We start from the raw sequence: 26,177 nt of genomic DNA, 5'->3' as shown, positions 1-26,177 counted from the left end.
AAACACAAAATAAATATGGATACATTTAGATAAAATGTCAAAATATAAATGTGGATAAATACAGACAGAAATGTTAAAAAAGTACCATAAAACCGGGAGCCCTATTATAAACTGAGCAATTGCATTGTGTCTAACCACCTAACGATGAGAAAAACAAGCTGCGTTTTGATGAAGGTAAACACAGTTATACATGTTCACGTTGGGACCCAGACAGGGGTTTTGCTTTAAGACAGCTCTGAGTGTGTGAAAGATGCTGCCATACACGTGGTACAACAAATGCAGTGGTTAAAGATAAATGACCACTTCTGAAAGCGCTAAAGGAGTCTCGTGGCACATCTGGAGTAAGCATTGTAAGGCGAATCCTCCATCCAGCCCTGAGCATTAAAAGAAACATCAGAGTCGAGCATTGGCAATTTAGATGCTTATAAAACAATTGCAGGCACATTTGTACTCGGTGGAGAAGGACCCTGGTCTTCTAGGTTTGAGGTATTCACAAAATATGCATTAAATGTCCTGAGCACTTCTCTGCCGCTGCCTTTTTTCATAATCCTTCCCAACTTATGCTACTTTCCCCTCACATTAAATAACATCTAACTCAAAAGTAATTCCCCCAATACTCCAGCTTGACCTTTATCGTTTTACTCACGAAAGACATTGACATTCCTTGCTCAGTGAATCAAGAGTAAGTTACACGTGAGTAAAAAAATGCTTTGTGCATGTGTGTAATAATAAGAGACTAATGTATGTCAGACTAGGCTGCATTGGCGTTTTGCTTCCAAAATAAAATTTAAATAATGCTGCTTTTGCACAATAATGCTCTTGTAAGGGACTTAACATGGGATAGTGCAATGGTGGGTGGTAAACAGTGAGAAAATATATTTGGGGACATTTATAATGTTTGTGTTCCATTCATTTTAGAGAAACGCATGGGTCTACATTTCTGCATGTTTGTAATGGGTTAAAAAAGAGAAATCATTTAATAAGATGAAAATCAAGCTCTGAGAGAGAAGTGGCAGTGGCTGAAACTGATAACCTTCACGAGGCGTTTGTTTATCTGCCAAGTAACAAAAAGATGGCCATGAGAAGCAAGAGAAATGTACCAACTTCTTCCACAGAAAGCGACAGCAATGAACAATGAATGTTTAGTAATTTTTAACATGTTATTTACCAAAGGAAATATGAAGTCATCGGACGTGGATAATGTAGTGTGAGTTATAAAAGACAAAGAGTGGTAAGAAAATATGATTGTTACTATGGCGGTGTGATAGAACAACCCCCGAATCAGCCAATGAAAGATCAAGTTTCTCAAAATGTTTCAACTATTGTGGGTTGGACAAGTAGATTTTAGGTTATAATTGAGGTGCCTTGGGGGTGTGGTTAGCTCGGTGAGGAAGCATTGAGGAGCGCTTAGAGGTGTATCGTCGCTGACTATCGGTTTGCTGAGGCCTACCTGTTTCCTGTTCCTATCCTGAATCTTTCTTCCCTGAATCTATCTCGGGGGACCCCCTACTATCTCCATGGCCAGGGGGTGGTATTTCACTATTTCCTTTGGTTAGTATTAGCTAATGATGCTGTACTTTGCATAATTATTTGCCAATATATTTGTTTCTGAAACTTTTGTCTCTATGCCTATTGTTATGTTGTACCTTTAAATCCTTTTCAGAATGTTTTCTTGTGTTCCACTGTATCCTAGTTTCCCCTCCCTAGCAACTATGGTAGTTGCTGATGAAGAAGTCCTGTGTAGGATGTTACCTGCCTTGCTCCTGTGTTCCTTTAATAAACTACACCTTTCAACTTATTCTGTGTAGTAATCAACTTTACAATTTTGGCGACTTGGCTTCAAGGAACACCAGGAATCTTAAGAACCCATTTCTACAATTATTTTTCTCTTCTACAATTTTCCGTTTAATTTCCTGTTTACATGGATAGGAAACTTCAAGAGAATTTATCGACGATATTTTAAAGGGAAAATTTCTATCAACACAAAGCTTCGAGCTGTATTCACTCGAATTTTTCCTCTTCGTCGTTTAAAAGCCTTGATGAACACTTCGTGAGTAAAGCCTTCAAGGAACTTCGTGAGTAATCTTTTCTTTGTTTACTCTGCGCACCTTCCAGCGGTTGTAACTGATCCCGCTTGTGCCATTATTAACTTTTAGACTTTATTTCACTTATCGGAGGTTTAAGCAACTTTTCCTGTGCATGCGTCTTTTAAAATACAAACGAGACCGTTACCTTCAGCGCGTCATTGTTCAGCACAGCGCGTTCTGAACTGGCTCGCTCTCCATTCCTCGCTCACCTGCTTCCTTCTTCCTGCCGCCTGTGACGTCACTTCGTCAAACACAGCGTCCTCCTCCACGTATTGACGCTTCACGCACAAGGATCATCTCCACGTGGATCATCTCCATGACAACGCTCCTCCATAACAAGGCTTCGCTTTCATAACGTGTTTGAATAGCGCTTTTTAACACATTGCGCTCATTTATTAAAAACGGAATTGTTCATTCGTTTTTATTACAAGTACTGAGAAAGAGATTTTAAATCTTAACTTATTAATTTTCCTTCTCATTATTTTGAAAGCGTTCTGTCAAGAAGTTCTTCTGCACCAGCTGAAGATTGTAAATCCGACCATCTCCAAGAACAATTTATTAGAGATCAAGTAGTGATGCATGCTTCTGATCCTTCCATTCAGGATAGACTGTGGATAAATGGCGATTCAGACCTTAAAGATATTTTAGCCATTGTTAGGAAGGCAGAACTTTCTGGTCGCAGCGCAAAAGCGATTAAAAATGAAGAAAAGACTATTTCTGAATCTAAAACTACTTGTGACCAAACTGTTTCAAAAGTTCAAAGCAAATCCAACTATAAACAAAAGCTTCAATCAAAAAACAAACCTGCTGAATTTAAAAAGAGTGATAATTTAAAATGTTTTCGATGTGGGAGCAGTTCACACTTAGCTAATTATAAGCTTTGTCCTGCAATTAAGGAAAAATGTTCAAACTGCAGTTTAATTGGACAGTACTCCAGGGCTTGCAATAGACTGAAAAGTAAAAAAGTTAAGATCGTTTATGATTCATCTTCTGATGACGAAGAAGATTTAAGTAACAAAGTTATGCATTGTTATGTTGATGATGATTGTGTAAAGAGTATTACACCTTGTTCTATGAATGATAACTGCATTACTAAACCTCTTGAGAAAATTTACATTTTTAATATTAATGACTCAGGTAAAAGGAATGTCCTTAAAAAGCCTATTGGCAATATGCTTATTGGTGGGGTCCCTATTGATATTTATGCAGACTCTGGTTCCCCATATACCATCATCAATGAAAATGTTTGGAATTCTAAATTTGTACGTTATTTAGGAAATGACCTTTATTCTCCTGACATTTCTGCTGAAGGATTTTCCGGCGGTAAGATTGATGTGATTGGTTACAAACCCTTAAAATTTAAGTTCAAAAATAGGGAATCTTTGGGCAAATTGTATGTTGCAAAACCTGGACCTTCTGTTCTAGGATGGAGAGATCAGTGGGATTTAGACATTGTATTAAATCCTAACAGTCCAGATCCTGTTTTAGTTATTAATGAAGGAACTGAGATTGGAGATTTAATGCTTAAAAAATTTCCTAAAGTGTTTAGTGGTAAAATTGGTAATTTTCAAGGTTTTTCCCACCACATCGTATTGAAAGATAATGCCAACCCTAAAACTTTTAAAGCCAGAAATATTCCTATTCTTGTTCGTGGCGATGTTGAAAGAGAACTAGAAAAACTTGTCAAAGAAGACATTATTGAACCAATAGAGTCTTCTAATTGGATTTCGCCAGTGGTTATCGCAAGGCGTTCTAATGGCAAAATCCGTCTTTGCGTTGACCTCCGCCATTTGAATGAAAATATTGTCGTAGACAAATTTCCCTTACCTAAAATTAATGAAATGTTGTCCTTGGTTAACGGTGCTATGTTCTTTTCCACAATAGATTTATCCTCAGCATATCATCAGATTTCTCTTGACACCGAAAGTAGACAACTTACTGCGTTTATCAGTCCCATGGGGTGTTTCCAATTTAAACGCATGCCATTTGGTTTGGCATCTGCTGCTGCCATCTTCCAGCGCATCATGCACCAGCTATTTGGGAAACATCCTAAAGTTAAGTTCTTTCAGGATGATATTCTGGTTTACGGTAAAGACAAAGATGAACATAATGCTATCTCAGAAGAGGTTTTAGGCATTCTTGAGGAAAAGGGTTTAACTATTGAATTTTCTAAATGCAATTTTGCAGTCAAATCTGTGACTTACCTTGGACATGTTTTATGTTGTGATGGTGTTTCAACCAAACCTAAATTGGTTGATGCCATAAAAGATGCTCCTCCTCCCACTAGTAAAGATGATGTAAGATCATTTCTGGGAATGGTGGAATTTTATTCTAAATTTGTTAAGAATTTCTCTAGCAAAGTTTTCAACATTAGACAACTTTTGAAAAGCAAAGTAAGATTTGATTGGTCTCCCTCTTGTGAGGATGAGTTCAACAGTATCAAGTTAGATATCATTAATGCTCCTGTGTTATGCCCTTTTAATTTAGATCTAAATTCTATGATCACGGTTGATGCTAGCAACAAAGGTCTAGGAAGTGTTTTGTCTCAGATCGACAGCTCAGGTAAAGAACGCATTGTTGCATTTGCATCAAGAGCACTCTCTGTTCCAGAGAGTAAGTTCTCCGTTATTGAAAAGGAAACTTTAGCTGTGGTCTGGGCTCTTGAGCACTTTCGCAGTTTTGTGCGGGGAAAGGAATGTATAGTGAGGTCAGACCACAAACCCCTCACCAAACTCCTTACTACTGAAGGCCTTTACAATGCTACTGCTAGGATAGCGAGAATGTCCATGCGTTTACAAGATTTTATCATCAAAATTGAATATTTACCTGGGAAAAGCAATGTTATTGCCGATTTTCTTTCCCGGATGCCCACCGACCTACAAGAATGCGAAGTGAATGAGTGGGATTCCCTTCATGTTGCTTATATTCTTGATAGTAATCCTTTTTGTATTGAGAAAAAGTTATGGAAGGAAGAATATCTTAAAGATAACATTTTAAATTCTGTTATTTCTTTCATTTAGGAAGGTTGGACAGAAAAGAAAGAATTGTCATCTGATTTTAAGCCCTATTGGGAAGTTAGAAATGAGCTAACTGTTTGTGACAACACCATTTTTAGAGGTGATAGAGCTATTCCTCCTTCATTTTTAAGAAATAGCATTATTGAACTGTGTCACAAAGATCATTGTGGCATTGTGAAAACCAAACAAAATGTCAAACAGTGGTATTGGTGGCCTGGTATTGATGTTCTTACAGAGAGAATTGTTCGGGAATGTGTCACGTGTTCTAATTGTGATAAAGTACTCAACACGCTCAAACCTGACATGTGTGAACCTTTAATACCAGAGGGTTCTTGGCATACTGTTGCCATTGACATTATGGGACCAATTGGAGAGGATCACAAATTCATAATCTCTATGATTGATGTGTTTTCTAGATGGCCAAATATCACTATTGTGGACAAGATTGATTCTTCATCTGTTTTAAACTTTATTGACAAGGTTTTTATTGAAGAAGGCCTTCCCAACCAGGTCATTAGTGATAATGGCGTTCAATTCACTTCCAAATTAACTAAATCTTACTTCGACAGGGTTGGTATTGTTCATAAGACTACCTCTCTTTACAACCCCAGTGGAAATGGACTTTGTGAAAGGTTCAACAGAGTCCTGAAGAATGCCATTCAAATAGCTATGCAAAATGGTGAGGATTGGGAAACTTCAGCTTTTAAAGCTGTCTGGTCCTATAGAACCAATATTCATGTTGCATTAAAAATGTCACCCTTCGAGATCATGAGAGGTCGTGTTGCAAGAACCAAGTGTAATCCCAAATGGTTGCACAAAAAATCCTGTTTAGATATATGTATGAGTAAAGTTAGATCTAATGTCATTGATAAACATCTAGAATATAAGAGGAATTTTGATAAGAAATGTTGCTCTAGCACTGCGGATGTTAATGTTGGTATGTGGGTTAAAGTGAGGAAACCCTGGAAAGTCCGTAAGGGGGATTCTCAATTTTCTGAACCCCTTATGGTTAAGAAGATTCTTCGCAATGCTGTCCTTCTAAGTGATGGTAAGGTGTGGAATCTTAAAAGAATTGCTATCTACAGAGGCAAAAAAAATTTAACAAAAGACTCTGTTAATTCACCTGAATTTTCACCTACTACTACTCCTCATTCTTTTCCTTGTGAGGATCATGGTGGTTTTAGTGTATCTGAAAACCTTTCCACCAACTCTAATCTTCCCACTTCCGATGCAGTAGATTCCCCTCCCAATGTGGATGTAGTAGATCCTCCCTCCAATGTGGATGTAGTAGATCCTCCTCCTAGTGTTTCCACTTCACTTAACTCCTTTCCATCTAATCATGATTTTAATTCAACATCTGTTAATGAACCTTCTTGTAGCAGTGATGTATTTGTGAACCGGAAACGCATTTGCTCTAAACCCAAGTGGCTAGAAGATTTTGTTTGCTAATTATTTTGTTTTTTTTTCTTTTGCCTTCTTTGTTTATAAAGGGGAAGATGTGTTATGTTGTCCCTTTAAATCCTTTTCAGAATGTTTTCTTGTGTTCCACTGTATCCTAGTTTCCCCTCCCTAGCAACTATGGTAGTTGCTGATGAAGAAGTCCTGTGTAGGATGTTACCTGCCTTGCTCCTGTGTTCCTTTAATAAACTACATCCTTCAACTTATTCTGTGTAGTAATCAACTTTACACCGATCCACTCCTTCATATGCATTTTTGTTCATTTGATATGAGTTTGATACTGTTTGCATTTGATAAATGTTCTCTCTCTTTGTGATTAATGCATTGTTTGCCCTGTGAATCTGTACATGTTGCGCTCTTAGTTACTGCATTATTTGGTGATAAAGTTTATTAACTTGACATCAAGTTTGTGGTTATTCAGTAATAAGGACAGATAGATAGTTAGTTATTATTATTACCATCAACTTCTCAACTTTAGGTCCATCGACCAGAGGAAAGAAGTTGATATCCAGACTCAGTTATGTTTTTAGAGCGTAAAATACGAGTCTGTATAATGAACGACTGATTTTGAGTGTTCATTAGTCTTGAAACTCACTCAGCGTAATTTCAGCAGATGTGTATTGGGTAAGTGTCATATGGGCCTGCGTATTGTTATCGATTATCGATCCCTGATTGGCGCTGGATCACAGGTGCATTCGTGTTACGTGTTTACAACAACGAGAGAATATTCTGCCATTCCGCTGACAAATGTCATTTATAGTAGTGGGTAGGAGGGATTGCATGATCATTTTCAAAGAGTTCATGAAAATATCTGGTAAGATAGCTCAGCTGGTTGAGCACTCGTTGCGGAATTCTGCATGTTATATGCAAGTTAAAGGGTTGAATATTGCTAGGGTTGCCTCGGACTTTCATCATTTTAAAATAGGTAAAAGGCATGGCACAGGCTGTGTAATGTAAACACTAACCCTGGGCGGAGTTCGCGGAGTGGGGCTTCGCGGAGCTACGCGAAGTGGGCGAGAAACTACGCCCACCTCTGCACTCCGCGTAGCCCCACTCCGCAAACACCACTGGCCGCCAGCCCCGCCACCCGCCTCCCTCCCGCCCTCCCTAAATACTTTGAAATAAAAGAATCAAATAATTTAAAAAGCACTTACCTTGCCGCCGCTGCCCGCCGCGTCCCCGGGGCTCACTATCTTCCGTCATCTATACTAATGCGCATGCGCGGGCGGCCGCGCATGCGCATTTTCTCGTGAAAATGCGCATGCGCGGCCGCCCGCGCATGCGCATTAGTATAGATGACGGAAGACGGAAGATAGTGAGCCCCGGGGACGCGGCGGGCAGCGGCGGCAAGGTAAGTGCTTTTTAAATTATTTGATTCTTTTATTTCAAAGTATTTAGGGAGGGCGGGAGGGAGGCGGGTGGCGGCCAGCTACGCTCCGTCTGCGGAGCGTGCGTAGTGCCGCCTGGCTCCGCCAGCTCCGCAAAATGCGGAGTAGGCGGCACTACGCACACTCCGCAGACGGAGCGTAGCTGGCCGCCCACCGTTAGTAAACACCTGTTCGTTTTTAGTGCTAAATGCAAAAGGCCTTTGCCATCCTACAGTACGGTAAAGATGTTATTACTGAGAAATACTGAAAGAAGGTGTGGCTGCTTCAGTATTTAATTTTAAAGTGCTTGAATACTAGGAGGTTACATAGCACTAAAAGAGCTGAACACAAGAAGCATCCACGGAAGGCTCTGTTACCCGACTTACAAGTACAGCTGTGTAAGCCAATGAAAGCTCACGCTGGGCTAGAGACAGACGCCTGGCCCTGGCTCAGATCACAGTCCTCCTACGTCCTGGAGCCCAAAACGAGCTGAGCTTTCATTTCAAAGAGTTAAAAACAAAGCATTAACATTTGAGGTAAAAAAAAGTGAGACAAACAGAGACGCATTTAGTGGCTGCTTTGTACGTAGTGAAACCAGAAAACACAAGATTAATTCCTTTTTCTCTTCGTAACCAAATCGTGTTATTTTACGCAGATATTATTATTCCCTATCCTATTTTTTCCCTTTATTTTTGCATATTCAAATACATAAGTGCGGAATACTGTTGATTGAATAGTCTATAATGTTACTCTGTCTACAGGAATCTGGATCACTTACAAGGTGCACTTGAGAACAGACTTGCCTCTTAGTTACTTTCGCCAGGGTGGAGGCCGGAAGGTTTTTAACTTCCTGTTTAAAAACTATTATGTTTTAATAAGTACATCTAAGTGCAGTGATATGATGTGATGGATTCATGTCAGTTTCCTCGTCATGTTAACCCCTTCATGCATTACGGTGGGCGTGTGCTGATTATGGCTGGGGGCCGTCATGAACCCGCCCACTACGGAAAACGCTGCACAGGCGCAGAATCTGGGCCGCGCCCAAGGGGTTAAAGAAATACGCTTTTTAACTTTTTAAGAGATTTTGCATTTTTTTCGAAAGGTTTGTTGCATAATTTACATAGAAGTATTTTCAAGGTTTGGCTCGCTCAACGGGGCTCTTAGAGCCACCTGATCCTCAACTCGGCTCTCCGTAGTCATTTGTTGGCTTACCCTTCTCAACTCACAAGTCAGCATCAGTCAGAGTTTGGTTGCTCATAAACTAAACCCTCCTGAAGACACTCTTCAGAATGGGCTTATTGCAGAAGCCCCTGCCCTGAGAAAGGCACGCAAGAGCAGGGTGAAAGTGCTGAAACATGGTGGTCACAAAACCGAAACCTGTACTCTTAATTTCCTTTTTAGGTCTCGCCTGTCGATGCGCATGCGCATCGAGCAAGGCGAGAGTATTGGGACTTATCTACTCTTTATCCACACTGCAAGGAATCGTGGCGATTCCTTGCAGTGCCCGTGACTTTTAAGCTCAATGCGCATGCGCATTGAGCTTAAAAGCGCGTGCACGTCCGTCTTTGTTTACCCGCTCCGCCCCCTCCCCTTCCCGCCGTCTCGCATTTCCCCCTGCCGCATCAAAGGCTTTCACGGCCGGCCGGCCATGCTTTCAGTTTCACGACCGGCTGGCCGTGTCAATTACATTTCAAAGCCCGCTCTCCCTGCTCCGCCCCCTGCTCCGGCCGAGACGCATTTCTCCTCCCTCCTCCCCCCTCCTGGGTCAGGTTACCCTGCTTAAAGTAATCGTACGCTTCGTCTCACATACATAGGTTTGGAAAAATGTACTTGGTAGTTTTAAATGTTTCTCTTTTGGATTTGTAGTGCGTCTAGAACATGTTAGTATTTCTATATGGTCAATTATCCATTCCCAATAAAATGTCCATGTTTTAAACGTTCCATCGTAATTGTACCCTTTGCACCCTGGCACGATGTGACTGGCTGTGTACTAGGAATTTGTGCATGACTTTAACTTTACTCACTCCCATTTGAAACGGCATATGTGGTTCATGGACAGTTTTACTTGGACAGGTACTGAGTACCTGTATTTAACTTCATGTTGGGAGGTAACGTGCCTGTCGTTTTTAGAAACGGTGCAGTACTATTAGTCGGAGACTATTCCGGCTCTACCCAGTGGCAGACGGGTACTCATGGATACTTAGCACTTGTATTCGTTCCAAGCGCTATAATCATGGTATTCGGTACTTGAATGTTTACGGCAGCCTGTATGTAGGTTTTTGTCTTTCTGGTCTGGACAGTAACTATTTTGCGAGGGAATGAGTGGTCTGTACCCAAGTCTAGCTGTTTACGTATGTGAACAACTTTTAATTTCGTGTATATTCTAATAAAGCAGGAGGGCCCTCCAAAGTTTACAATGGCAGGTACGGTCTTGGATATCAACTCTTCAAACAACACTCCCCCCTTTCAGCATTGGCATCAGATGATTTTAGTGAATCATGTCTCTCAGTAACGCGAACGCTGCTTCATTGTGTTTAGTAAAACGTCTTTAATCCAGCATGTCCGTGCCGCAGCATCCTTTTTTTTTTTTTAATTGTTCACAAGTGGACTCGGAATAATTTCAATATCTGCAAAATGTTGTCGTGGGAACTATACATTTAGTGGCCACTAGCAGTTGTTGTACTTGTTCTGTCGAGGTTCCAAAACAGGCTCACACTAAAAGGCAGATTTGTAGTAACATTACCTCTAAACCTTTAAATACGAGCTGCAAAGGAATGCAGATGCCCCCGAAAGAAATGACTTCTATTCTGGGCAGATACATCTCACTCACTCACCCTCAACCCCTCACCCTCACTCACCCTCACTCACCCTCACTCACCCTCACTCACTCACCCTCAACCCCTCACCCTCACTCACCCTCACTCACTCACCCTCAACCCCTCACTCACCCTCACTCACCCTCACTCACTCACCCTCAACCCCTCACCCTCACTCACCCTCACTCACCCTCACTCACTCACCCTCACTCACTCACCCTCACTCACTCACCCTCACTCACCCTCACTCACCCTCACTCACTCACCCTCAACCCCTCACCCTCACTCACCCTCAACCCCTCACCCTCACTCACCCTCAATCCCTCACCCTCACTCACCCTCAACCCCTCACCCTCACTCACCCTCAATCCCTCACCCTCACTCACCCTCACTCACCCTCAACCCCTCACTCACCCTCACTCACCCTCACCCACCCTCACTCACCCTCACTCACCCTCACCCACCCTCACCCACCCTCAACCCCTCACCCTCACTCACCCTCACTCACCCTCACTCACCCTCACCCTCACTCACCCTCAACCCCTCACCCTCACTCACCATCAACCCCTCACCCTCACTCACCCTCACTCACCCTCACTCACCCTCACTCACCCTCACTCACCCTCAACCCCTCACCCTCACTCACCCTCAACCCCTCACCCTCACTCACCCTCAACCCCTCACCCTCACTCACCCTCAACCCCTCACCCTCACACAGTGCAATAGGTCTCAGACCATTTCAGTTACAGCTTTAAGAAATGTTTATGGCTTTTTTTATTTGTAATTCTTTAGCATTGGCTACAGGAAACAAAAATGCTAAACATTTACAAAAAAAACCCATAAACAATTCTAAAAGCACTAACTCTAATGGTGCGAGACCTATTGCATTTCCAATGCTTGTTTATTCAGGACACAGAGGGCCTTGAATTTAAGGTTCTGTTCCACGGGTTACACATAGAGCAGGACAGGCTCAAAAACTGGGAGCAGACCACTGACTTGTAGTGGCCACGAGCGGGGGATTAGGTACTGTTTGTGAGTGAATTTATCATGTATCAGTATAAATGTTCACACACACAACTGTTTCCGCTGCTTTTCATATTTCCATTAACACTGAAGCTGTTTAAAACAGTAACAAGCCTTGAATAAGATTCGTCCTTGAAATAAACATATTAAAGCAATCTGCAGCATGGCCCCATGGGAACAAACCTGGCCTTGATGGACTCTAGCCTGTACAAAGAACACAAACTCTCTGCAATAATGCACACTTTTTAACAAGCAAGCAGGCCATTGATCATCACAGGGCTATGAGATAATAGTGACACCGACAAAACCCGTGCTGCACGGAATGTACCCAGGTAAAGTGAGCCACAAGTTAATAACAGAACTAATCCAGGCCTTTTATGTTCTTTTTATTTCCACTGCTGAGTAAGGGACATGAAGAGCTATGCATCTTTTTTATGCCAATGTCAGTGTACTTTGTAGGCATCGAGGGCCGTGGTGGGCTGGACTTTCATGCAGTCTGGCACTGGCAGGTGAGCCAGCGTGAAATGGTCAGTGTGTGGGACTTTTTAAGGCTGGGCCTACCAGATAACACAAGCTATCTAGTTGCAAAAGACCTACTGCGGGCTTGCCAAGCACTTACAGGGGCTTGTTGACCACCAATTGCTTACTATTGACTGGCTTTATTGTCACTCTCATTTGCACGCTTTTAATTTGATGGCTTTCCTTGTCCCAGCTTGTTGATCTTGTGTTCGTTCTTTGCCCGGAGCATAGCCTCTTTCTCTTTGAGTTGTAAATTCTATCATTCAAATGCTCACCTTTAGGGAACATTTATTTTTGTTTAACAACTCCATGAGATTGCATGTGTTTTTCAACGGTCTCCGTTTGCACTTCTGCTCCTCACAGTCCAAGATGCACTCTCCCTCGTGTGAATCTCCCCTCCCTACCCCCAGCCTTCTGTGATGCAACCTTCTGCACATGCTGCTTTAACCTAACCATAATACCCTGCCTTTAATTTTACTGTATCACCAAGCATCGACTCTCCCGACCAGAATCTCCCTTGCCCCTCCAATTAAACATGGACTTTGTCTTTTAAAAAAAATGTTTTTAATTTCTTTTGGAGGGTCAGGCAACAAAGGGCTTCCTGCCCTCAGCTTTACGTAAAAGTGCTATTTTGTGTTTAAAAAACGATATATATTTACAGATTGATTTTGGATTTGTAAATTTAAAAAAAATGGCACCATCATTTTGACGGCAAAAGACACACAATTAATGGACGGAATGCAAAACAATTCAAAACATTCACCCCCATTCAAGAGATCTGGGTGAAAACCATCATTTTTTTGCTCACCATGCCACCCCAGATTAGACCTGACCGTATGCAAATCAGTCTTGAACCTGTGCCTCATGGGAACAGTCCAGCCCAAACTGCCAAGCCAGGTCCTTCATAATTTATTCAGCATTCTGTTCATCATTTGTATACTTGTCACTTTTCACCCTAAGTGGGATGGGTATGCCCAGACGTGGGTCCCTTCCTCACTTTGTCACTTAATTCAAGCTAGCCTGGCAGATGGGCAGTTATACCCCGAAACCGGTCCCAGGATTCTTGTTTCCGGTGCAAGGAGAACCTGGCTTGGCAGTTTGGGCTGGACCGTTCTCATGAGGCACAGGGTGAAGACTGTTTGCATATGGTTGGGGTGGCACAGTCAGCAGAAAAACAATGGATTTTACGCAGATCTTTTCGCTGGGGGAGAATGTATGCTTTATTCAGCATTCCGTTTATTTGTTTGCATATCACTTTTCACCCTAAGTGAAATGGGTATGCCCAGTTGTGGGTCCCTTGCTCTCTTTGCCATGGGATTCAAGCTAGCCTGGCTGATGAGGGGTAATACCCCTAAATCGGTCCCAGGATTCTTCTTACCGGTCCAGGGAGAACCTGGCTTGGCAGTTCAGGCTGGACTGTTCCCATGAGGCACAGGGTCAAGACTGATTTGCATATGACAGGGTCCAAACTGGAATGACATAGTCAGCAGAAAAACAATGGATTTAACTCATCTTTTAATTGGGGTGTATGTATGATTTATTCAGCATTCCATCGATCGTTTGTTTGTTTATTTATTTTATTTTGAAAGTTTTATATAGCGCGAACAAGATCTTTGCAGATATCAGAGCTCTTTACAAGGGCTCGGGGGGTATGGGGTAATAGAATGTAATAGTTGAGGTAGTTAGGTACAAGGTGCATAGTTACATAGGTAGGTCAAAAAACAGGAGGTAGATAATAGGTGAGGTAGTACAGGGTGCATAGTCAAACAGTTCCGCCAATAATATAAAAGTACAAAAATAAGCATATACTTGTTTAAGCGTGCTACAAGTGTTTTTGGAGATAACATCAAGGTGGGCATAGTTGAGGTAGATGCGTGCAGGATGTATAGTCACACAGGCGCATCAGTAGTACAACAGTAGGGATGGTTGAGGTGCATCAGTAGTACAAAAATAGGGATGGTTGAGGTGGTGTAGGTACAGTGTGCAAAGTCAGACAGGTGCATTAACAATACATCAAAATACAAAGAGGGAACATATACAATCAAATAAGTCATGATACAAGTAGTACAGGTAGACCAAGGGGTCAGGCAGGTATTACGGAGCGGATTCATGAGAGCTACAGAATAATAGATCATGTGTATTTAGCCATGAGGATCGCTTTTTTTTCACTTTTCGACCTAAGTGGGATGGGTATGGCCAATTGTGGGTGCCTTGCTCACTTTGCCACTGGATTCAAGCTTGCCTGGCGGATGAGGGGTAATACCTGGAAACCGGTCTCAGGATTCTTGTTTCCAGTCCAGGGAGGACCTCATTTGGCAGTTCGGTCTGGACTGTTTCCATGAGGTACAGGGTCAAGACTGGGGTGGCATAGTGAGCAGAAGAAGGATGGATTTAACTCAGATTTTTTGACTGGGGGTGAATGTATGATTTATTCAGCATTATGTCCATCATTTGTTTGCGTATCATTTTGAAGGCAAGTGCATGTAGAGTGATTCGTAAAAATACATCATCGCACATGCCACTGTCGGCCCCATCATCTTGCCGTTTTTTTTAATTTTATGTCGAGGCTGCGCAGCACATGTCTTTCTCTGCGAGGCATGCTGTATCGAGGTTAGGCATGAAAGCTCCGCCCATTTCACACCCATCTTGTCAATTGGCTCCTGTTCCTGTCCTTGCGAAATCATTGCTTTTCATTTGTAAATAGGCTTAATAGTCCCTCCCTGGTGCTGCCTTTTCTGCATTTGTAACCTCCCAAAACGAATGGACTTTTTACTTGTGTTGTGACATGGTCTGCTTTATACTTCGGTGAGCACTATTTTCTTTAATGATGTTCCCCTATTCCCCTCGACATCACAGCACGTGGCACACTTTTAGTAATGTATTTATTTAAATGACAGCGCGGTCCACTTTAACTAAAGCGGCTGCGCTTATTTAAATTATTTCATTAAGGCGCTCCGCTGTCACTTTAGCGACTGCGCTTATTTAATTATTTATTTTACAGTGCAGTCCGCTTTCATATTAGCGGATGTGCCTATTTATTTATTAAATTCGTTGACAGCACAGGCCACTTTCACTTGAGCGGCCATGCTACAGAACCTTTCTAAATGAATACATTTTTTAAAAACTTTGGGTGAAAGCGCCCCATATGCTCTTTCACTTTAATGTTTGCCGCGACCCTTTCTTTGGACGCTGCTCAATGTAATCTGAATATGGGAGCAGCGTCTAAAGAAAGGGGCGTGTTCACCATTAAAGAAGACATGCATTCGCGAGAGTTTGTGCTATTGGCATTTAAAATACCAATGCTGTTATGTATGTGTTGCTTTTAAAAACACATAAATAAAATGCTTTGTCATTTACGATGCCAATAGCTTAAACAGTCGCAAATGTGAGACTTATTGCATTGAAAATGCTTGTTATCGTTTTGCCAGTACTGCACTGCATCACCACAATGTCTTGGAAAAGCCGAAAGGTCACAAAGGCAGCACCTATTGACTTTGACAAGCCTTGTTTGTCATTGTGTGGGACACACATTGGCCCTTTTAAGGTGAACTATCTGGCACTGCCAGACTGCCCGAAAGACCAGTCCATCACAGTTATAAGGGGCAAGGTTTTGAAACTTAGCCTACTCAATAAATTAGATTTGAACATTCAAACTAGTTTCTGAAATTCTCAGGGACCCTGATTTAGATTTGTTGGGTTTGCTCATGTTTTTACGGTCCAGTTAAAGATGTCACTGTACATGCATTAGTGTTTACGAACCGAGTGTATTCATACATTGTGGTAGGCTGCTCGGATTCACTGTGATCCATATTCAGTTTGTATCATTAATACGGGATCTGATAACATAGCGAGTATGCATACTTATATTTAGAATCATATGCAGTATTGGGCTACTTCTGGTCTCGAAAACCAGTAACCTCTCCAATCACTCGACTATATCTTTGCAAACTCTTCGTTGCTTTTTAGCTAGGTTTCCTGGTCATACCTCTTATTTGTATGTATGTATGTATGTATAAACCATTTTATAGCGCGCTCCGTTACTTGTGAGTATACTTATTTCATCTCCTAAACACATTCCTTCACTACTCCTTCAGTAGCAGCCTTCCAGCTCCATTGTATTTCTTCTGTAACACTGGGACCCTGTTTAAATGTGACTCATCTTCTCTAAATAGATTTGTTGTAAACATAACTTAAAAATCATCTGAAAACACAGTGCAATTAAAATATAGAATAAATTACCAAACTACAAATGCGTCGCAGTCACCATGGTAACAATGAAGGAATCCTCAGAATCATGCAAGCAAAGGTTGATAATATCTAATTTTACACATTCCACTGCTTAACCAGAATTGCTCTCTAATAATGTACAATGTGATACTACGAAAGAAAACAAGTGTGCTAACAAAAAAGTTAGACAAGAGGAAGTAAAATCAAATGGGTGGAAAAGGTCTAAAAATACATTTTTCAGCTGTATTGTGAACCCCAACAAATCCTACTTTAGAAGAATATAGGTGCATTTTGTAAAGAAGTGATGGAGCGCGGCGTTAGCCTTCTGGCCTAAATACCAGTCACGGCCCATGCAGGTGAGAGTGGTGGGGACGGGATGGGTGGCGGGGGATTTCGAGAGACAACTCCATGGGAAAATTAAATTAATAATTCATTTTCCCTCGTTATCGTCTGTCGAAATCACCCTCACCCGATCCCACCACTCTTACCTGCAAGGGCCCCGTCTGTTAACGCAGTGCTCCGCCACTTCTGAAAACGCAGGGCTACATCGTATTTACAACAATACAGTGCAGCCCTGTGTTTCTGCCTGCGCTGGCGCTAATTTTGTCTGCCTAGCGCCAACGCAGGCATCCTTGCACCTTAGCGCAAGGGTGCCTGCGTTGGGAGAATGATTGTTTATGTGCAGGTAGGTGTCCCATCTTGTATATATACAATCACTTATGGCGATTTGTAACTTCTATGCGAGCTGCTTTGTGCAGCACACATAGAAGTTGCAACTCGTCATTTTTAAAATGGTTGTTTATGTGCATGGCATTTTGCTGTTTCACAATGCAGCACATCTAAAAACAGCAAAAACAACGCCATGCTAAGACCAGGTTTTTTTGGGTCTTAATTTTGGCTCAGCCTCCTATTTATGCCACCCTTGTAAATAGGGGGCAGCCTCAAAATCAATTGGTGTTGCAGCAGAACGCCCACCGCAACACCCATTGCCCACCCCTTTCACGCAAAGTATACTGTGAAAGGGTGGCTTATTTGAAAGGCAGTGTTAAGGCATGTTAAGTGGCTTAACACTGCCTTCTAAATAAGGCGAAGACTTTATAGCCACAGGAAAGTCTTTAAAAGTGGCGTTCCTGTGGCAATAGGACCTTGTAAATATGCCTCATAGTTTTTACAAAAAAGGATGGTGGATGAACATTTTTCTACAAATTGAAGTTTTGTTGCAGGAACATTTTCTCAAATTTGAACACCCACTAAAGATGTGCAAAGTACACAAACGTCACTACTAGCATATATTATTTCATATACCAATCTGAAATACTTTAAAAGCAGATGTCGAACATCTGGGTATTACAAGACACCTCCGTAGCCCATCTGTGTATTATTTATTTATATATTCATTTCATGCGCACTCCTGTCAAAACAAGGCCTCTTCAGAGCTGAGATGACAATGGGAGGGGAGTTTGCGGTTGGAGAGGTGGGCCATAAGAGACCTCCAAATGGAGAATTCTGGGACGTGGAGTGATGGCTCACAAAACAGTTGTACTCTGGCAATCCATACTACTACTGTCAATGTCCAACTACTTATCATGCCTTTCTTCACTACCACTATCTACCACACCCTATCACAACACTCCCTGCGACAAAGCCTCATCCCGCAGTCTTCCTTCCAGGGTGTTCGATACAAGCTCTCAGTACGAAGTAAGACGAGAGGATGCAGATTTCTACTGAGAAACAAACTCCATGAGCACGAACAGACCCACGGCTGCTGGATCGATGTTTTCACAGATGTATAAAGCAAACAGTTCAACTTAGAAAGTGCCTTTTAAATGCCTTTTAAATGCACTTAACACCAACTCCACAACCTGGCCGTCAACATTCGGCATGCGGGAAGCAGCAATGCTGACACTGTTGTACTGGCCTATCAAGCACTCTTGCATCCTGGCAATGCCAGATGGGTGGGATTGAAAGGACCAGTGTGTGGGAAGTGTTTTTTGATCCAGAGGGCAATGGCATGGCTGCTTCATTTTTCTCTCTATCTCTCTGTCTTATTGTATCTCACTGCTGCCTGCCTAATCAATATCTAAATCCCTGCCCTTCTCTCAACATTCACATTTATATCTACCTCTCTCTCTACCTACCCCAATGTCTTCTTCCATTCTCTACCTCTATTTCTTTGCCTGACATATCGTGTTGCCTCATGTGTCTCTCCTTCCTTCACCTCTGTAACTCCATACCTCTCTCTGACTATCCCACTGACTCTCTGTACATACTGTCTGTTTGTCTATCTCCTTCACTTCATACCTCACTTCTGTCTATGATGTCTCTCTATTGAGCCATTTCATTCTGCCCCACTTCCCTCCACCAACCTTCCAAGGCCTCCAACACCCATCCTACTGCTGCTCTCTCCCTTACGCCTCTCTCTGCACCTCACTGTAGTTTTCCTTTCAACCCGTGTATCTCTCATCCATCTACTTAATCTCTCACCATTATCTGTTTTTACCTCACCTCTATCGCCTCATCTCGGTATTTCTACATCTCTCTACCTTTTTCTCCTCCATCTACCTCACCACCTCTAACTCTCTTTTTTTCTACTTCCTGTACCTCACACCTCTCATTCTACCTCATGTATGTAAGCTCTCAATGTATATCAGCATACATTATATGCCTCACCTCTCCACCTCTCTTCACTCTTTGTTATGTTATATTAATTTGTATAATGCAGTAATCGCTCAAGAGGGTATCCAAGTGCTTGGGCAGGTGTGTAGGTGTGAGGTGCCCAAAGTGCTTACACAAAGAGCAGGGTCTTCAGCTCCTTCTGGAAGTCAAGATGTGAGGAAGAGTATCTGATTTCTTGAGGGAGGTCATTTCATGTCTTGTGTGCGATGTAGGAGAATGATTGGCCTCCAGTTTTGCTTTTGTCGATGCGGGGAATGTGTGCGAGTGAGTGATCCAACTGGTGTTCCGAGGACACCATTTGATGATCTTTTGCAACATGCGTAGGATGTGGAAGCAGTAGATGCACAATGCATGGACTTGAGCTGTCATGTTGAGCTTGTCATCTAGGATTACCTCTAGATTTCTTGTGAGGTCTGTAGGAGTGGGTGTTGGTCCTAGCTTCTACAGCCACCAGGCATGGGGAGGTCTTGTTGCAAGTACTTCTGTTTTGTCGGAGTATAGCTGCAGGCATTTGGGTTGTATCCAGTCTGCTACCATGGTCATATAGTTGGTTATTGGTCCTGGAAGTGGTTGTCTTCTCCGTCAGGGAGAGGATGAGTTGGGTGTCATCAGCGTATGATATGTTGGTGATATTTTGTGATTGGCTAAAGTTGGCAAGTGGTGTCATGCATATGTTGAAAAGGGTGGGGTTGAGGGATGATCCTTGTGGGACTCCGCATATCAGTCTCTTGGTATCTGATGTGAAGGGTGACAGCCTGACTCTTTGGGTTCTTCCCATGAGGAAGGAACAGATCCATTTGAGAGCAAATCCTTGCATGCCAATGTTGTGGAGTCTTGTACCTCTGTTCTATATTACTTCTTTCACTATCTTACTGCTTTCATGCTGTCTATCTTTATCAACCTATTTTTCTCTAATCATTACAACCTCTTACTTTCTCACTCTCTATATTCCTCTTACTATCTCATCCTCCATTTCAACTTACCCTCTGCCTCACTCTCACTTTCATTTTACACATCCCTCTACATCACCTCTGTCTCTTTGCTTCACCTTTCTCTTTCCATATCATCTCTCTTTCTACCCTTCATCTCCCATTCTACCTTTCTGACTTATTACTCTCTTGCTTAATGTGTATTTCTATGGCTCACTTCTCCCTGTGCCTCTCTCTTGATCTCACCACTCTCCCTTTTTCTACTTTGCATCTATCAATCTCTCACAACCTCATGTCTCACGGTCTCTCTCTACCGTCCTCTGCTTTTACCTCTAATTCACTTCTCTTTCAACCTTAACTCTCTCCAAACCACACCTTTCTAAGTACCCTCTCTACATGAGTCCACATTCCCTTCTCCCCTGCACTACACCACTCTACTTCTCTATCACACTAAAACCATATCTATCTCTGTGTGTCTACCTGCTTTTTCCTCGTTTTAACTCACTGCATCTTTCTTTAAGCCTACCTTTTTTTCTCTCCCTACCATGTCTCTCTACTTTACCTGTTTCTCTTCCCATCACTACCTTGAACTCCGTTCCCCATCTAGTTTACCTTAATTTTGTTTCACCACTCGTATTACCCCTCTTCCTATCTCTTGTCATCTACCTCTCATTTTCTTGTACTCAGCAGAGCTAGAGGTCCCTGACTAGCCAGACAAGTGCACACAGAGAAAGGAAGGACAAAGCATCTGAAGGGAATTAAGGAGAAAATTATCAGATTTCCCCTGATGCAATGGTGAAAAGCCTCAAAGCAGTAATTATATCTGTACTGATTCAATTAAAATCAATGCTGAACTGCATCATGGGACCTTTAATTTAATTAGCTTAAACTGGTTAATACATTTAAAGTTTTTTTCTGAAAAGGAGGCCCGAAAATATATATTGGGCAGTGCCATAAAAATTCCTAAAATGGTACTGGGAAGAACCTAGAAATCTGGCAAAATGCTTGTTAAAGCACCAGTCTGTATCACATGCAAACAGCTCATTGATTGTAAACTTGCTCCCTGCCCTTGAGATCCGGAGATTACCTGGTGATACAAGGGAACAATCAATAGCCTCTAGCACACTAAGAAACCCCACTAGGGAATAACATTGTATTTTCCGCAGTTCGGGCTGTAACCGTGTCTAAAGTTTCCTATGGAAATTAACATGGAGAAAAAACACGTTTTGGGACCCCCTTTTTTCTTGTCCCCTGCTTGCCCAATCACCCCAAAACTTTCAAGATAGGAGCTGACCGGAGCGCCCCACGAGTTTTGAAAAATTCGCGAAGATTCATCAACCGGCGCCAAAGTTATTGGGAAAAGAAAATACACTTTTCCTATGGAAACTAGGTCCTAACTATAACTACCTATATATATATATATATATATATATTCACTGAAAAAACCATAGGTTATAGACCATATATAGTTAGGAATAAGCATTTACAAAACCATATTTTACTCACACAAAACCGTTGAAATTTCATATATAGTTAGTTGCACTAACTATATATCGCGCACCCGCAATCCACTGCTGATGATGTCACACATTACATCATTCATGACATGGTCAGTGACATCACTGATGACATCACTGATGACATCTCAAATGACATCACTGATGACATCACTGATCACAACATCCAGTGACTGTATGCTTCTGTAAAGTTAAAATATGTCTTACATATTGAAGAATGAGTGGATGTATAAGTGTCTGGATGAAGGATTTAGTAGGTGCATGACTGACTGTATGAGTGAGTGATTTAATGTGTCTCACTGAGTGCATGGGTTAGTGACTAAACTGTCTTAATTTGTGCATCAGTATGCCTGTTCTTCTGTAAACTGCTGCATGTGTTGATCAGTAGCTATATGAGTAACTATATGGGTTTTTGATTGGTTGCCCAAGTATTTGTATGGGAGACTGAGTGTGTGTGTGGGTGGCTGGGAGGTGTGTGACTCTGTGCATAGATGTGTGAGTAGTTGATTCACTATATGTATGGGTTCAAAAGTGCATGTGGAAACAGCTGTATGGGCGGTTGACTGCGTGCATGAGTGTATTGGTGAGTGAATGGATATCTCAGTGCTACATGTCAAAGTAAGTACATGTGTAAAACACAGTACATTTGAGAGTTGACATATATAAATAACTGTGCATAAGAGCCAGTGAATGTGTGAGTGGCTGTATGGATCATTGTGAACTTGTATCAGGGATTATATAAGAGAGTAAATATGTGTTAGTATATGTTTGAATAAGTAAAGTTTGTATAACTGTATAGTTGAGGAAATGGAGGTGTGATGATTCTTTGCATGACTGACTAGGTGTGTGAGTAACTCCATGGATGAGTGGCAGTCTGTGAGTGTCTGTTTACACTGATTGTATCTAAGGTTATATTAGAGTCTGAAGAGGTTCATCGTATTATCACATGAATGATATCATCAGTGATGTGATCAGTAATGTCAAATGAGATGTCATCAGTGATGTCATCAGTGATGTCATTTGAGATGTCATCAGTGATGTCATTTGAGATATCATCAGTGATGTCATCAGTGATGTCACTGACCATGTCATGAATGATGTAATGTGTGACATCGTCAGCAGTGGATTGCGGGTGCGCGATATATAGTTAGTGCAACTAACTCTATTTGAAATTTCAATGGTTTTGTGTGAGTAAAATATGGTTTTGTAAATGCTTATTCCTAACTATATATGGTCTATAACCTATGGTTTTTTCAGTGAATTTTCAAGGTTTTGTAAATGCTAATTCCTAACTATATATGGTCTATAACCTATGGTTTTTTCAGTGAACTTCATTGGTTTTTTAAAAGCTAACATCTGTAGCTGTAAAATGTATTCTTCTTTAAATCCAAAAATATATTTTAGATGTTTATTAATCATTTTTTTTTTAAATATTTTTTTTCTTCGCTTCTGGTTCGCGAACCGGGAAGCTTTCCGTTAGCTCATCTTGATGCCGCGACCTAGTCCGCGAACCGGTAAACGTTTCGTTTGCGCAACTGTGACGCGTCGCGGAAGCGCGACGTATCACTTTGTCGCGTAATGCGTCTTATGACGCGCCGCGTTAGCGCTCCCGGAAGTGCTCCGGACAGCGAACCGGAAGCGATCCGGGATGCGGCGCGCACCGCGTAACGTGAGCGGAACAAGTCATGTGACTTGTTTATAAAACTTTTCATTGGTTCATTTCACTTTTGGTTTCCAAATGATGTAAGACTAGGTCATATGACCTAAAAATAACACTTTTCATTGGTTTAGAACTTTTTCTTTTCCCAAATGATGAAAACCCCTCCTTCTTTCCTCACTCTGACTTTCATCTTGGTGAGAGAAAGACCATTTTCCTATAGTTGAGCAATGGCTTCTGTAGTTGCTTCAGCTGCTGCACCCCCACCACCACCTCCACCTCCACCTCCTCATGAGAAGAGAGGACCACCATCTCAGTTCATCACCAACACAGAGGAGGAAGAGGATGAACTAGAGGAAGAGGAGACAGAAGAACCACAGTTCTTACAGGAGTTGCCCCGTGTTTCCCGTCGGAAAACCAGTTTCATCTGGCAGTTTTTTTCAATCCCTCGAGGGGAGAAGAAAGTGAATGCAAAGTATGCCACCTGCCTCATTTGCAAACACAGGTTATCAAGAGGCACTGAAAAAAAGTATAGCATGGGAAACTATACCATGCATCGCCATATGAGCAGGTGGCATCCACTGAACTACAGCCGTGCAGAGTTGCGTGGCCTGCAGGATAATCCACCAACAACTCCTGTGGCCAGGTCAAATTCGCAAATATCGTTGACAGGAGGAGAGGCACAGGAAACCGTGCCAAACATTCAGAAGAACTTTTTACATATGAAAGTAACCTGTTTGTATTGCGGTGCATTGCTTTCATGTGGTAACATGAGCATAAAGTTAATGAACATTGCTTATGAAAATCACAATTGCCCTAACCAACCCAGACAGTAATTTTTTTTTTGCTCCTGTCGAGCCCTTTTCAATGCCTGTTTTTTGTTGTTTCCCCTCCATCAAAAAAAACAAAACATAAAACTGTTCAAAAAATACAAAAAAAACAAAAAATGTTTAGAAAAAAAAAAAAAAAACAACAAAAACATAAAAACTACCTCCCCTTTCAAATAAAATTGCTAGAATGTTTAGCACTCTGGCAAGCTCTATTTCTTTCGGTTCGCTTTCCCGTTAGCTGCCCGGTTCGCGAACTAGGAGCTAACCGAAAGCTAACCTCGCGGATTTTTTAAAAAAATGTTTTTTTCCGCACATATAAGCCTCCTCAGCCACCCTCAGAAAACCTAGGGGGTCAAGATAAATCTACCATGCCCCCTTCTACCCATTCTGAACATTATTTGCCCTCCATCTTGTATCTTAATGCGACCAAAACACAAAATGGTGGACTCCCGTGACGCTTAAGGTTCGCGAACCGAGCCGCTTCCCGGGAAGCGGTCCAAAAAAAAGGTGGGAAAGTAATTTACAGAAAAACGACTAGAGACACTCTCACCAAATATAGATTAGCTCATACTACATAACAATCCCTTTCATTTTCACAAATTTGATTGAAATTCCATTTAGCCATTTAGCCTGTAGACCTCTCTAAATACCGTGAGGTAAATTACTTCACAAAACACATCTGAAGTGTTGGAATTGACAACCAATGAAAATGTTACTTTCATTTTCTACTTTTATTACCTGACATTTGATTGGTTATATACCTGAATATATATAAAGGAAGAGAAGGAAACACAGCCATTTTGACTACTACTTCTTGTTGTATATATCATTTGGAATATCACTAATCACTTCAACTTGTTTCTAAAGGTAAGTTGTTATTTTTAAAACTGAAGTATATTGTGCACTATAAGTAAATATGGTAAACTTTTTCAAATAGTTATATACTATCCCTCAGTACTAGTTATAGATTTAGATAGACTTCTCTGTTATAGTTATGGATGGACTTAGGCTTCTCTTGTATAATTAAAAATGTACTTACGTTAAATCACATACACTTTTTTATATTCCTACTACCACTCTGATACTATACACTGCCCAAAGATAAATTCACGGATAAAAAATGCTTATCTAAAATTAATCCCAACAGTGCCCTATCTCTACTAATATATATTTTTTTAATCCAAATTTCAGGCAAAATGGAAGGCGAAAACCAAGTTTCTTTTGAAATGGACCTGCAAGAGAGCAGCCAAGAATTGATTGATACAATTGATCAAATTGACATTGAATTTATGGATGAAACTTGGGACAAAGAACTACTGCAATGTGTCCAAGCAGTAGATGACCTCCTTGAAAATGAGAACATTTTACAACCGCACAGATTGCAAACAATATTCCAAGAAAATAATGACATTTCAGACACTGAAATGTTAGAAAGTTTAATAAATTATGAAACACAATCAAAATTTAAAAAAAATGCTTTAAAAATAAAGAAAACAAAAAAAATCAACAAAAACAACAAACAATTAACATACAGTATTTGAAAAGTCTATCATTCTTTTTTCCTTATAGTACGCTGCCCAGAACGCTTCCCGGTTCGCGAACTTGGTGCTCACCACGCAAAAAAAAAAATTACTTTTTTTTTTTTTGACCCTGCTGGGCCCTTTTAAAACCTCCACATAAAACCTAGGGGGTCAACGAGGATCTACTATGCCCCCTTATGGTAATTTCCCCCTTTGTTTTGGCCTCCTCTTGTCTCTCGATCCTACCGAGAGACAAGATGGCGGCCGCTCCGGACTGTTTAGAATGTTGACAGACACCGGAGAGCCAATCAGCTTCGCTTCGCAAAGTTCCGATACGCGAAAAGTTCGCGAACCGGAGCGCTACCCGGAGCGCTGTTACAGATATATATCTTGTTTTAAACGTTAATTTCTCAAAATCCACTGAAGCACATATATTGAGACCTAGCAAAGGCACATCGGGCTAACAGTCCCTACAATTTTGCCAAGTTTCGTGGAAATCCATTCAGCCGTTCGGGCTAAAAGTGAGGCCAACCT

General features: G+C 41.5%; 1 protein-coding gene across 1 annotated transcript in view; it reads right to left on the bottom strand.

Moving 5' to 3' along the window:
- C4_1H8orf34 (chromosome 4_1 C8orf34 homolog) overlaps positions 1–26,177 on the bottom strand; it is a 984,673-nt gene that overhangs the window by 383,158 nt on the left and 575,338 nt on the right. The gene's annotated exons all lie outside the window — the stretch shown is intronic.

The sequence above is a fragment of the Lissotriton vulgaris genome, chromosome 4_1 (assembly GCF_964263255.1).
Source record: "Lissotriton vulgaris chromosome 4_1, aLisVul1.2, whole genome shotgun sequence".
Classification (NCBI taxonomy): domain Eukaryota; kingdom Metazoa; phylum Chordata; class Amphibia; order Caudata; family Salamandridae; genus Lissotriton; species Lissotriton vulgaris.
Note: the sequence above shows the minus strand (reverse complement) of the source record. Positions and strands in the feature narration are given on the sequence as shown.